Source organism: Falco peregrinus, chromosome 4 (assembly GCF_023634155.1).
Source record: "Falco peregrinus isolate bFalPer1 chromosome 4, bFalPer1.pri, whole genome shotgun sequence".
NCBI classification, from domain to species: Eukaryota; Metazoa; Chordata; class Aves; order Falconiformes; family Falconidae; genus Falco; species Falco peregrinus.
The window spans coordinates 68,928,089-68,943,542 of NC_073724.1; the positions used below are offsets into that span (position 1 = coordinate 68,928,089).

Below are 15,454 nucleotides of genomic sequence, written 5' to 3' on the forward strand. Positions count from 1 at the left end.
GGCTCGCAGCGCGCAGCTGCCTGCGCGGGAAGGGCCCAGCAGGGCCGGGCGCACCCTGGCAGCGGGCCGTGTGCAGCCAGCACGGGCGGCGGCGCCCGGAGGCGCTCAGTGACCCCGGCTGGGGTGCGCCACGTTGAGGCAACGCTTGTGATCGCAGAGACTGCCGTTTGCAGTCGTGGGGTCTTGTGCACTTTAATGCCAACTTCAATTTCGTGTCACTGTATCAGCTTTCTTTTTTTGCCGCTGCCTTCTTGCCCTTAACATGAACGTGATAGTGAAGTCGCTGGCCTATTCCCAGAAGATGGGAAAGACATTAAAGATGAAGGATTGAGAGTGGGAGACTCACAACTTAAGTTTTTGAAATATTCTGCAAAATGGATTCTGTGGTAAGACCTTTTATAAGTATCTGATGTGATACTGAGCAAATCAGATGTTTCTCCTTTTGCTGTAATGTGGTGAAGGTGTGTTTTTCAAGTTGAAGTACGTAACATTTATTTTCAGAAATGTTTCATCCTGGTAGGTGTAATCTTAAACCAGTAAGAGCCAGGAGGGCTCTGGAAATGTGCATTCAAGTCCCCTTAAAGAGAAGTTTTTTTAATTCGAATCTCCCATTTCCCAGAAGAATTCATAACTACTAATTTATTCAATAAAAGAAAATGTTACTGTTCTCCCAGCTTTGTGTTCTGTGAGGTTTACCATCTCTGAGAAAACATATTTCTCGCCCTAGGTGACATAGTGTGTAAAATCCTTGATACTAAGTTCTAGTGGTGGCTGAGTAGTGGGCAAGGCCTGTTTGTTGACAAAACACATTAATTTGATGCAGATACACACCCTGAGAAACTTAACCTGTGGAGGTTAGGCACCTCTAGGGTTGGAAGGCAGCCAAGTAAATGGTTTGAGAATCTTAATGTTGGAATGGGATTATCTCCTTGTAGTGTACAAAAACCAGCAAGGGGCAGAAACACTTCACCAGAAGCAAGAGGTACTGAGATCACTTGTCCTTCCAAGAGCCAGGAATTGGTGGCTCAGGTGGACTGCCTTTTTCAGTATTTTATAGAGTGCCGCTACTGTCTGCATAGCAGTTTGCTCCTTTATTTAGAAATTATGAGCCTGGATTTGGGGCTTGATAGGTGTCTTTGAGCTGCCTTGGTGGTTCTGTGCTTCTCAAAGTGTGTAGTTCCCACTACATTAACTGGGACTTGGATATTAAATAACTTTTTCTGTCCACCCCTTAAATTCTTCTAAGGATCTAGCTCTCAGATACAGAAGTGAGCACTATAAAAAAAAAAAAAGCCCAAGGGGAGATGAATAATTCCTTATTCAGTGCAGGTTTGCATAGTACGTAGGGACATACTGCAGGCAGAGTATAAAGGAATATTGAGGCATTGTTGCTTCATTCTCTGAGCAGTGGCCATCATCCTGTGCACAGAATAAAGCCAATGTCCTGTGAGGAAAACAGTATATGATAATGTCATTGTTACTCTTAATAGTTGGCCCAAATAAGTTGCAGTTTAGCCTGAGACTAGAATTAAGCTGAACAAAAATTTTGTGAAGTGTGCACTTGATGATTTGGTTTAGCTTACTCTGGCATAGGATATATATAAATATTTATGCCAAATGATCACTTTATACACTAACAACAGCATGCAGTGAATAAGTAGCCTCATAGTTCACTACAGATGTAAGTTCACTACAGCATCAGATCACATAAGCTACTAGGTGATAAATTATGTGACTGTATGTATGTATCCTCAATTTCTGCCCTTCTTCCTTCTACTTGTCTCAGAAATTTAAAAAAAATTCCAATAGTCAGCTCTTTCGAGCTGCGGGAGTGTGTCTAGTGCATTCACTCATTTTCCAAGCCTTTGGGTATTATTATATAACAAACGAGTAATTGTAAGTGCACAAAGAATGGAAAAAATAAAGTTGGTAAGAGTGTTAAATTTTTGAGTTTGAGCCAGCAGGAGTCTCTCTTGTTCTGTTCTTCACAGAAGCATGTACAATGCTTCAGAAAAAAAGGGCTTCCCAGCTGATAAAGAACAGTAGATTTTAATACGTTTCTTACTGCAGAACTAATTACAACCATTGTAATACTGCTTACATGTATATGTTTTCTTATTCAGCACAAAACTCTGAGCTGCAACATAATTAATGTGGTTTTGTTTCTCCTTTTTAATATAAGTATTTTAGGGAAGTCATCTTGATGCAGGCTACGTTAGTCATAATCATACCTGCTGTTACAAGAAGAGCGTATAGAATAATCGAAGCACTGACAAATCTTTAAGCTTTTTGTTTGATTGAAAGTGCATAATATATGTAAGAGAAGGTGTTAGGATAGTATTCTGTCAACAATAAACTGATATTAGCAAACCTCAAAATAATGTATCTGCGTAGATAATTACTTTGGCTTTTTATAGTTAAGCTGGAAAGGAGTAAAATAATAGAAGGCATGTATAAAGCAAGCGGCTTTTCTCCTCTGAGAAAGAAAACCTAGGGAAACAAAAAGTTATGCTTAGTAATAAAAGTGCAGTATGTACAGTTTTCTACAGGAATCATGCGTAGGTTAAAACATAATGTTGACAAATTTGTGCTAAGATTTTTTAAAGACTTTTTTACACTTATGAGTTTGGACACTTTAAGGGTTATTAACTTCTGAATATTTGCAGATGTGAAAGTGAATTCTTAGGCTCTTACTTACAGGGACAAGTTAGTCTGGGTTTTTCTAATATTTTTTTGTTATTCCCCAACAAGTTCTGTGAGAAACCCAGGCCTTTGGGAGGAAAAAGGGTATAACCAGACAAATACAAACTTAAACAATATTCAGAGAGCATTGCCAAGAATATGCAACATAATGCCAATGAGACTGGATTTCCTGAATGTGTATATCCAGTAGTGATTCTCCAAACAGAATATAACTTCCCAATTAGGTAATGAATAAAGAGAGAGAGAGTCCACACACTTAAGTTTCTGAAGGAGTTATGAATGTAATGGTAGGACATAGCATCACAGCTGCAGCCATGGTACTGCTGCATAGTAAGAGATTGTTGAGGGGCAGAAATGGGGCCATTGAGCAGAGAGAAGAAAATAGGCTTGCCTTGGTTTAAAGACCAACTCTCCAGAAGCCTCCAGTCTGTATGCTTCATGCATCTGATACAAAGAGGCCTTTATTTAAAACATTACATTAGGGTTTGAAACATGCAGGTGCCAGACTGCTATATTTTCCTTCTGCAACAACTGAATACCTGAGGTGGCTCATCTGGGTGATCCAAATGCTATGGACACCACATCTCTGTTGTCCCCACCCATCTCTACTGTGTTTGAATTGGTGTCAGCACCCAGCCCCTTCCTCACAGGGCTCCTTTTCCCCAACCTGACACCCCTTCCCCCCATCTTTTCAGGACTGTACAAGAAGTTACAGCCACAAAAATCCTCCAAACTGTGTCAGAGAAGCTAGACAAAAATTCAGAGCAGCGTGATGTGCAAAGGCAGGAAGATTCAGAGTATGTGCACATAGCTGATTAACAAAGTTTGTTGAAATCTTGTTATGCCAGCCTTGATTCCTTGAATATTTAACATTGCAAAACAAAGGGGTCACAACACCCAGGAAATGTCATGTACTTGGGGAAAGAGCAGGTGTTCATGTCAATATTGGAAAGAAGAGGAAAGCCAAGAGCAGCCATCTTCCTAAGTTCCCATTTTCTGAACGTTCACCTCTGCTTTGATTGTCACCCCCAAATTTTCAGGCTTCAGATTATTATTTTTGTTTTTTTTTTTTTTCTGGACGGGGGTGGCAAGGGGATCATTGTACATGATGACATTACAAAATCCACTATTTGTATAAATGCCTAAATGATCCAGAGAAGTACCCCATAGAAAAATTCTCCGCTTAATTCTATTCAACTATTCACATTCTGCATGAGCTGTGAGGACATTAAAGAAGGCCAGAAGTAACTTCCCAGATGCATTTCTTTGCAATGTTTATATACCCTTCCAAAGGACACTCCTTACTTTTCATTAACCTTTCTCTGTGTGAGCATGTCTTATTCAGTAGAGACTAAAGCTACTTATATTTAAATCACCTCTTTTGTAAGAAAGAAGTAAAGAAAAGATACTGAAGAATATCAGGAAGTAGCAGGAGGTATTTTATTGGAAGTAAGGCATAGGACTGACTTTGTTTTGGCTTTTAAAGAATGAAAGAGAAGCTGTATTACAAAACTACTGGACACTCATTCAAACATTTGAGCTTTATTCATACTAGGGACAGCCCCAAGCTTTTAAGTGTCACCCAGTATTGACTTGAAACATGAGCTTCCAGAGCAGCAGTATACCCTGTGTCTGGTATGCATTACAGTCTGATTTAGAGTACATAGTTATAATGTAGATTGTAGGCTTCTGAAGAGAGCTATCACAGTCTCTGATGGACTGTCTTAATAAAGTCACTAAGCATACACTTTAAAGCACCGCATCAATTTAAAAATGAATAAAAGGCAGTATAAACTCAACTTGATCCCAGTGGTAGTAAGCCTTGTAGATCTAGCTTCAGGTACAATTTTGTCTGCCTTCATGCAGTTTGCAGGATGCACAAGTACCAAACTGCCTGTCTTACTTGCCTTTGCCCTTTGGGTAATCACTATCATTTTAGTGAGCTTCTGACGGTACTCCAGGGTATAGGTAATGAAAGCCAATATCAGATGCATACAGTATTAGACCTTATTGCAGTGCTGCCATCACACATCATTACTATCAATTTGACCTTGTCAACACACTGTGCAATATGTTCTTTGCTTTAGGTTTTATTACTGCTGTTCTTACTGTCTGTAGGAGTTACGTGATCTAATTGATCTGAACAGCACACTCACCCATAACTAGAATAAGCGTTCTGTCTTCAGGCATATTATTGTAGTGATTTCTTGCATTTTTCCATAGTTCATATCTGAGCAGACCTGTTATGTGCATTATGTGCTGTAATGTATTTTGCCTTTTAGATAAGATCTTGTGCTCCCTGTCATTTACTCTCCTTTAAGGTGAATAAAGAGCTTATTGGGGATGCATACCTCATCCTCTGAGAGTAGTTGCTGTCAATGCATTTATGCCATCATTTATTCTGAAAATGTTGCATGGAAAATGCTACTCAATAAATATATAGTTTTTGCATACTTATCGTCAGTGTATTAAAATGATATTCAGGTCAGTGAGGAAAACTGAGGAGCTCCTGAGACCAGAAAGACACAATGTTTTCCAGTTTCAATAGCAGTGTATTGAAGAATTAAGTGAATTAAAGAAGGAAGACTTATAGAATTGCAATAAATAGAATATAAAAATGATTTCCGATTGTGAAATTGCAGGGAAGAAATAGACTAGCTGTTACAGGAGTTGGAAAACTTTTCAAGGAGCAGAGGAAGAAGGCATTTTGTTAAGAACAAAAATCAGAGTTTGTTACTCACCTGTATGGTGAAGGGGAGAGTGGAGAAAGATGACAAAGGAGAGAGAGTGAGACAGCTAAAGGGCAGAGTTTTAAGAATGAAACCAATAAATATCAAAGAGGCGTGGAAGGAGTTAGGATAAGGAATAGAGAAAGTTATAATAGCTTTGGTATAAAGAATGAATTCTAGCTCATTTACTTTAACCTTGTAAAAGGTAGGAATTTAATCTAATGTAATCTAGGTTTCCTTGATAGTCTGTGGAGTGAGCTCTTCCAAAGGCTGGTTTATGTCTTCCCTCAGAGATGCTTTGTCCTCTCTCTCTCTTTCTGCAATGACTATGATGAGAGTTTAAACTGACTGTCAAACTTTTACATGCCTTCAGTTAGGAGGGAAGCATTTCCATAACTATATCAAGATGGTTTTATACCTACAGCAGTACGGCCTGGCAGACAGGAGCACCTAGAGCAATGCAACAAAGAATGACACAGAACTAAGGCTAAACAAGCTTAAACCTAGCATGAAACTGGCAAAAAACAATGGAAGAATGATTCCTCTGCATCACTTGTGGGAGAGTTAAATTAAAAAAAAAAAAAAAAAAAAAAAAAAAAAAAAAAAGCCTTCAGTGGATTTATTACAGAATTGTAATAGCTACATGTTAATTTGGTAATCTGTAAACAGCCTTGCACTGCGCAGAGGAAGACATGAGTACATTTATTTGATCTCATTTTGTTTCAGAGAAAATAAATAGATTTTCCCATTAAACATCTTCTTCCTTTTTATATCATGTATTTTACACCCAAATCTTGAGTGAAACAGTTTAGTAGATACAGGTGAATTAACACTTTTCCCCTTGCTTCTAGAGGCAGCAAGTTAGTGGTGGTAGCACATGGAAAGGTCACTGGGAAAGCTTGAACCATAACACAGTTCACCATAGGAGGAAGCATAGATACAAATATTTCTAAAGTCTGAGGTATTTCATGCTTCTAAAATACTTGTTTTTAAATTAAAACAGCATTATTTTCACAGACATTGAAATCACTACCAACTCAATTGTTTCTAGCTTTAAGTTTAAACACCTCATAAATGTAATATTATTTATCAGAGCATTCCATTAATATAAATTTTGTGGATAGAAAATGAAAAATCGTAAAAGGATCAAACCCATAAACATAAGTGAAAAAAAGAAAAGAACAACTTCATACAGGAAAACAATATACACACTTTCAGGAAGCTTCCATATTGACTAGATTCTCAAGTGTATCTATATCTTTAACAGTTACATTAGCCCTATCACTATAATACACACTATATTTTATACTGATTTTTTGGAAAAACACGCAAACAAACTTTTATCATTTTATTGATGAAGATTTTGAATTTACAGGTTTCTTCAGTGCTGCAATGTGATATATTGATTTATAGATTATTACTGGAACAATGCTACTAGAGTGCTACTTACATAATAAGCTGATTTAGATAGAAAAAGCAAAATTAATTCTGTTATAGATGTACTCTGTATGTTCTGAGCTACAGTTAAGTGATGCTTTACTAATGTCATTTCATTGGTAGGGTTGAGAAGCTGCATAAAGGAGCATGCATTTCTGTCTAGCTCAATAAATCATGGGCCTAGTTGAAAAGAAATTATTCTATGATGGTATTTCATTTAATCTTTCAGGACATAGTTACAATTTTTGACTAAATGACTGCTACACATACAAGTCATGACAGGTTAAAGTATTATATAGACAAAGTTAAACAAGACTTAAGACAGCTCCAGTTATTTCAAAATTAAAAGAAACTAAGTGGAATTATGAATTAAAAAATACAAAAAGTCTGTCAAGATGTGATTTTGCCTTGGAAAAGCAGAAGCTAATTAGATAGTGGTAAGCCACAAGTAATAACATTATATTTATTAAAAAAACCCCAACAACAATACACACCATGAAACCAAACAAATAAAATAAAAAAAAAAGCTGCAAAAATAGATTATTTGTGATTATTTGTGTGAATTGCGTATGGTTTTTCTCTTCAATCTGTATCACACCCCTTTTAATCCCTAAGAATAAGATTCCTAAAAATAACATGCTTTTGGAGGAATGGTTATATTTTATTACATTTGTTAATATGGTTTGTACTACATTTCTAAATGTAATAGCTTATATTTATAGGCAAAAATTATTAACATAAAAGAAGGAAAAATCTGTTATTTGTGTCCACATTAGCATGCTTGGTAAGAGCAGTAGTGAGGTTTCAAAGTGAATCTTCTGGCCATCCCTGAGCATTGATTCAGTTTGAAAGTGATATTCATTCACAAGAATTTGATTGGTTTTGGAGATAACCACAGCAGAATCTCTGCTCTCAGATATGCATCAGGTGCACTCAAACTGATGATGCAGATCTAAGTGTTTGAACCAAAGATTTGCCCTTTTGGATGTCTTCAAATCATAAGAATGCTGGGATCATTCATCCTGGGGAACAGACTAAATTTAGTCTGGAGGAAGAAAAAGCCATATTGCATATAAAACATTGTCAACATAGTCACTTTACCGTTGGTATTCTGATCTAAAGAGCATCTCCTATGGTACAAAATAGCTTTCTAATGCAGACATAGTATTTTTCATGCACTGTTTATTATTTACTTCTCACCTAAATAAGACAAAGTAGCCAGAAGCAGAAACAATTAAATGTAATTGGTCATCAGATACCAAAAACGTGTAACAGTGACTGCAAATACTTAATGTGCATAATTTGTGAAGAATTCCAGAGATTAATGTGCTTTACCCATACTATTTAGTGAATAATTTTGAAAAATAATTCTCCAACACATGTGGAGGAACCAGAATAATTTTGCAGCCCTTTATTAAATGAGAAAAAAAAAGAGAATGCTTGATTTACTTGTAATGGATGATTGGAACAAAGCTCAGTTGTTTATATAAACAACTCTACTCATGACCTGTGGGATGGAATTTCATGGTTTTTTCCCTTAAATTACAAGAGAAGGAGCATAGCTGATGTCACCATTTTGCACCTAATTACTGTGGTTGGACAACCAACAGAATGTGGCATCTCTACAGGTACTGAATTGGATTTAGGATTTTTATGTGCAGGTTCAGTATCAAGTTCTGAAAGGAAATTAATGTCAATAGAATTCCAAATATGTTTATTTTATCTTTAGTTTGTACTTCCACTCGTACTTCCACATTCTATTTCAGTCTCCTTCCATCTGCAAATAGCCACCTCCCTTTTATTCAGCACTCACCTTTGCTCAGCCAAGGCTCTTCACTGCAGACATTAATCTCCTTGGCTTTTGACGTTGAAGTGCCACTGATGTTATAATCTGCTTTTTATTTAGGAGGAAGGGGAGGCAAGTCACAATAGCATAGGCAGAGATGATTTATTTTAGCAAGCTAGCAACACTGAAGGTTTTCTGGCAAGAAGAAAACCCCTCAAGGCACAAAGAACTCAGTGTATCTTAACTGTATACCTCCAATTCACATGCTTGTTTGTTCCTCACAATTTACCCTCTGGTATGGACAAAGTTCTAGAAAAAATCTTTGCAAAGAGGAAATACATATAAATAGCACTTTCTAAACTGTATGAATTATGAAAAGATAGATGGCCACAAGCTGAAGGTTTCTACAGTCCCTGTTCAGAGAGATACTGTCTGAAACTCCTTTGCCAGGAAGCCTTTATGCAGTTTGGGTAGCTAAAATGAAGAGGCTTTTGTTTCATTTTGGGAAGCCTGTATGTTCCACAGGAGGCATAGGGACAGCATATCACAACTAATTGTAGCCAAACCAGAGCCCTGTGACATCTAGAAATTAGAAATGTATTGACTAGGGTATAGTTAATACAAACCCGAATATAACCATTCTGAAATAATGTAAACAACAACAAGAGTATGCAAGCATTTTCTAACAGTGTGAAGGCATAGCCAGACACAATCCTTAAGCATTTTACATAATATGAGAATAATGTGACCACCAAGAGGGAAAAGGCAGGTTGCATGCAGGAGGCAACCAAGCAATAAAAAGTTGCAGAGGACAATACAATCACTTGTATTCAAATTCACAGAGCTTCCTACCACGTACACCAGGATAACTGGAAAGACACCCCTCACCCGCAAATAATCATTATGAGGAGGAAATGATATCCCCCTTGAGGGTAGGAGGTGAGTGGCAAATAGCAGAAAAAAGATCAGGCACAAGGGAAGAAAATTGTAGAACAAGACATGACACTGCACTTCTGACTTCAAAGATCTCTAAAGCCTGATCACCTTGATCTCACCAAAGACTGCCATGAACCATAGTCACCAGTGATCTGGTGTTGTATACACCCAGCTAATTTGGAATATAAACTGTTGAATACACTTTGATACACTTTGTTTGTACTGACACTTTGTTGAAGGCGCTTTGACACATTTTGTATCAATATTGATGATTTTTAATGTTTAAGAACTCAGCATTAGCATGAAAAGTGCTGTTAAGGAGTGAATTTAGCAGAAATTTATTTTAAAGTTTAAGGGCAATCTGACTTACCTGTATACTAAGGATTCTCACCACAGCAATCAGTTTTTTTCTATGTGTGTATACATACACATATTTTCAGTTGCAAAGTAATGTAGAATTGTTCTCATTTTAACAATTTATTTATACTCAGATATAAAGAGACAGAGGCATTTTTCATAACAAAAGAGAAAAATTGAATCTGCATTTTAAATCTCTTTTGATTTACAGGTAGGTGCTTACCCGTTATGTCACATCATAACATCTAAAATTTTTGCACTAGCTATTCATTAGCTTGCATTTCCACTCTGTTTCTTCTTGACATGATACAGATTGGTTGTCTCTGGTGAATTGGTTAGAGAGTTTAGCTCTTAAAATTTGCTGGGTCTTTTTACTTCCTTATATCACATCATCAAGCCAGTGCAACTACTGCAGCAAGCACAGTGAGTTCTTGCTGTTTTCTTATGGTTTAAAGGGACATAGATGAAAAATTTCTCCATCTTGGCTCTGAAAAAAATGGAACAAACAAATAAGAGACTTACTCAAATTATTTATGACATATAAATGAAAACACCTTGGGTAATGGTTTTAAAAGAGGGTGGATTTAGATTAGATATAAGGAAGAAATTCTTCACTATGAGGGTGGTGAGGCACTGGAGCAGGTTGCCCAGAGAAGCTCTGGGTGCCCCATCCCCGGAAGTGTTCAAGGTCAGGTTGGATGGAGCTTTGAGCAGCATCTCAAATAGTGGAAGGTGTCCCTGCCCATGGCAGGGGAGTTGGAACTGGCTGCTATTTAAGGACCCTTCCAACACAAACCATTCTATGATTTATATTCTGTTTTCTTTCTGGATTGAATGAGTTTTAATATTACCGGTGAGACAGTGATTCAACAGACATCACTTTAACTCAAAATATTAGGCCTAAGTTATTGATTAATGAGCTGATGTTGGGTCCTTCATTCCTGTTCTTCCACCCACACATTCAGTATTTCTCTAAAGCCTCACTATCTGTTTCTTCCCTCTGTAAAAAATAAAAATAAATCAGCTCCTCTTAAAAAAAGAGGAGACAACTCACCTCTCCAAACCATACACTAGGAAAAAATGACATCCAACATGTATGTCTGAATTACTTCCCTTATGGCATAGAAAAAGAATCTCACACAAGCTGATGTCAATTAATTATATCTAGTAATGAAACATCTAGATCAAGACATACAAAAGTAAATAAATCTTTATTCATTGTCTAGTAATTTTATTCATTTCTGATCTGTAGTCAACTGTTTAGGTGGTAAAATCATGAATAATCCTAAACTTCTTTTCTTGGTCCCTTATTTTTTCCTCCACCTCTCTGTCTCCAGTAACTCAGCAATTCTTGACTTCTGTTAATTACCAGTCCACTTGACCTTGCTTTATTTTTTATTTATTTATTTATTTTTTTACACAGTTCTGAAACACAAAGCCAGAAAGAAAGGAGCTGGTTTAGAGAAATCTCCTATTTTTTTAAAAGAAAACACAATTCTGACTGGGACTAGCTTTCTGCTTAAGACATTTTAGGAAAAAGGCAGCAAAGAAAATAAGCAGTTTACAGATTTGTACCATGCTACCCTATTGCAAACAGGTAGTGGAGAGGTGACAAGGTCCCAGAGTAGATACAAGAATAAGCAATATAAATTTAGCTAGGATAAACTCCTGAAATTCAGCTCATATAAATTCCACCTAAATTCTTGTGCTTAACATTCATATTGCTTGGTGGTAGGATTTCAAGTGTTCTAAATACATGAGTGTATGAAAACTTCTTTCAGACTTGTATCAGATTAACAACTTGAATTTCATTAGTCATTCACTCAGGTTATGCTGTTATCAAACTACATATGTTATCTCACTTATTACATGTGTGTAGTAAAACACAGTAAGTAAAACTTAAATGAATAAAAGTTAGAACAAACAAACAAATAAAAACCCACCTGGATATTAATTAGCCTTTGCTAATAACAGATAAAATAATTCACTGAAGAAAAAATAGAAATATAACAATAATTCAATTTTTTTCCTCCTGAACAGGCTTTTAAAAATCAAACTAGCAATGAAGGTGTTCTCATGTTTTTTTAACAAGTTTTCCTCTTCAAGTTACATATGGAAACACCAGCTTCACATAATATGTATCAGCTACAGCTACAAATGATTTATCAGAAATTTAAAAAAAAAATAATAATAGGCCAAAACATCAAGCATCAAGTGAAATTACTTGAGAAAGAATTCAGCTGTTTTAGATATCCCAAGTCAACCATTTGCTTCTGAGCTACAAATACTACATTCCCTTTTCCTTTTCAGGAAGTAGAATAAAGGCATACCTCTAGAAATAGTTAATTTTTTTCATCCCAAAATAAGTGTCCAGGATGGCCCTTCTGCACCAAATCCTTTTTCTTCTTAGTAGATTAAATAGAGATCCTAAAGCAACTTGAACAGTTCAACATATTTCTCTTAAGCTATCTAGGTTTTAGGTGTCTAAAGTCAGGTGAGAAAAATCATCTCATAAGTGTCTGTAATTGTCAAAGTTCTTGAGCTGCAGCAGAAAACCTAGGGGAGTTTGATTAGCTGATTTACTAAGTATAAAGATGGTGAAAGGCTGTATAGAAAAAAAGTTAAAATGAACATGAATTTGAAATGTAATACTTTGTTTCACTGCCTTGCTCTCTGTCAAACCAAGGGGTTCGTACCATATTGCCCTTTATTCCATAAACTGATGATTTACAGTAAGAAAACTTGAAACAAGGTAGTTTAAGGAACAAAAGCAATACTGTCATCCCTGTAGAAGACTGAAAGTAGTGAAAACTATTTTCTAGAAACTAAACAAATGCATCAGTAACAGGAAGTTAATAAATGTCAGGGACTAGTGGAAAATAACTGCCGGAACAGTATAACATCAGACAGTCTGGGCAGAAAATGCATATCACAGATTCTTTTTAAAGAATTGAGAAATTGGTAGCAGTGCAGTAAAAAAAGATAAATAATGAAAGTCTTGTGAAGTGATACTGTGGAAAAAACAGATGTTATCAAGGCATTGGAAATGTCAGCTGCCTGCTCTCATCTTCTCAGGTGCAATCAAGAACTCTCTAAACAGCTTCACACCCTATATCTTTGATATTATTCTGGCCATCTGGAAGATAATGGTATTTTAGAATGCACTATCAAACTTAACCCAGAAAGAAAGGTCACATCGAAGTTTCTATGTCAAGTGAAAGTAGGATTTATTTCAGTTTTCTTTTAAAATATACATGCCAATTAAAAGTTTGACTAACAACTTGTTTTTTATAGATAATGCACTTTAGTGGCGATTGATGTCTAGCCAGCTGACTAGGATATAGTGCAGATTCAAAATCTTAAACATGCACTCATTGTACATTCTGTAATTTTTTTAAGATTTTTAAATATATAGTGATATGAGAACATTATTATGCATAAAATTTAATTCTGCTTAAATTATATTTGTGACCAAATGTACATTTCATATCCTGTATTTTGATAGGGAGATATAACTTTTATTGGCATATTAATTTAGATTATTTATGTTATGAAGTCTCGGTCACCCTTGAAGCATATGTGATTTCTTAATTTCCTTATTTCAAGCAGAATATTCCACTTCCATATGCACCCCGGAAGGACAAATAATAATAATTACAGGTCCTGCTAATAAGAATCCCAGGTCAGTTTTTCTGCTCCACATCAATATTTAGTTGAAGCAAAGTGTTATACCACTGCTTGGTCTAGAATGTACATTTAGGTGACTGATTGAATATGGATTTAGGTGATTGATTCTGACTCAGAAAGTCTTATTTGGATGCACTTACTTAATTTTCCCCTCTCCCCCCAGTAGTGACAAATATTTTTTTTTCCATTGCATGTTCTGGGAGAATTTAAAAATATTTAGATTTTGTCTGTGGTGAAATTATTGGAAGTTCAATCAATGAAAAGAATGAGTTTAACATAATGCAGATGCTAAAGCTTTTTTCTCTTTCATATTGCTAATAAAATGCTTATTATCTCTACTATTAGGTGAAAAATCTTGTAATCTAATAAAATAGAATAAGAAGCTGGGGTAATGAATGGCATATAGTAGTGATACCAAGCATGCAACTGACTTCATAGGTACTTACTCCCCTGACTCCAAACTTCTAAAAAGCAAACTTTTATAATATATTTATTTTCTGCATTTCATCAAAGTCAACCCCCCCAAAATCATATTTCTTACAAGAAAAATTCTGTTCAAATAGTATACAGCAAGGCTTCACCCAGTATGGAAATTCATCATTCCCTCAAGCTAAGCATGGTAAGAGCAATTCTACTAAGCAGTTTAAAACAAGAGATGGTGAATAATAATGTTAGTCTGTGGGAATCTGAAATGGTCTGTGAAGGGATATTTGGGTATTCTGTCTTGGAGAAAAAAATTACGGTGTATGGATTGTATCGCATTTTTAAAGCTATTGATTTGGCATAAGTGACCACAGATATCTCTTGAATAATTTTAAGGCAGAGCAGGAATAGCGAAGTCACTGCAATAGCTTGATAAAGTGATCTTGAGTTTTTTTAAATAAATCAGAATCTGTACTGCACTTTAACACATTGTTATGCAGACATCACAAAGTGGCATTAGACTGTGGAAAAAAGAAAATTGTATACATGAAGAAACAGACTTACAGATAAAGACTGAAAAAGGCTGAGAAATACAACAACAGAGACTGTGATGTCTGGAGTCAGCATGACTTTTGCTTATTGCAGTTACCTTACGACCAGAGATATTTAGTGCTCCTTATGTATGATTGGAAAAGCAGTATTAGCAATCAGCATCTCTTAGAGAAGAAATCAATCCATATACATATTTAAACACGGATAATGTATTCACAGTATGTGAATTGACTATGAAATTAAAAAAGATTCCTGTACATGTTAATGGATAAGTATAAGGAGCGAGACCTCCAAAAGGAGATAATGCACCTAGTTATCACTGTAGGGGAAAAATCAAAAATGTTGATTTTCAAAATCTCACTCAACTGTCGTTCAATGTTTAAGGTGATGGCGAGTTTCCTAAGTCTCTGTCTAGTCAACAGCTTAAATCTTATCTATGGGAGCTGTAATAGTAAATGATTTAAGATCAAACATAATTTTAATATATAATAATATACAAAACTGAAGGAGGTGCTGATTTTATACCCTGTAGGCTGGTTATAAGGGAATGATCACCTGGTGATCATATAAAGTATGATCACCTGGGACATGGATAATGTGCATTGTTTGTCTTATTAAGTAAGAACTATATTAAATCTTAATTTGTAATTGTGGAGATTTTCTCCTAAATGGAGAGTCTTTCATGGTACCTTTAAGTATGTCCCTTTCTTAAAGTTTATATGTCCTTAAATGTTCTATTTTTCTAATTGGCAAAGTACCAATGTCTTTTTGTGTGTTTTGCTTTCTATCATTATGTAGAAACAACCTCATTATTTATTTTTCTTATCAAATGTTCTTGGGACTC

At 35.8% G+C, this 15,454-nt stretch overlaps 1 long non-coding RNA gene across 1 annotated transcript in view; it reads left to right on the plus strand.

Annotated features, from left to right (window-relative positions):
* The first annotated feature begins 4 nt into the window (after positions 1-4).
* The window catches only part of LOC129784355 (uncharacterized), a 64,604-nt gene continuing 49,154 nt past the window's right edge, over positions 5-15,454 (plus strand). Inside the window, exon 1 of the long non-coding RNA XR_008747008.1 lies at positions 5-386. This is a non-coding gene — a long non-coding RNA (uncharacterized LOC129784355). The remainder of the gene's footprint in view (positions 387-15,454) is intronic.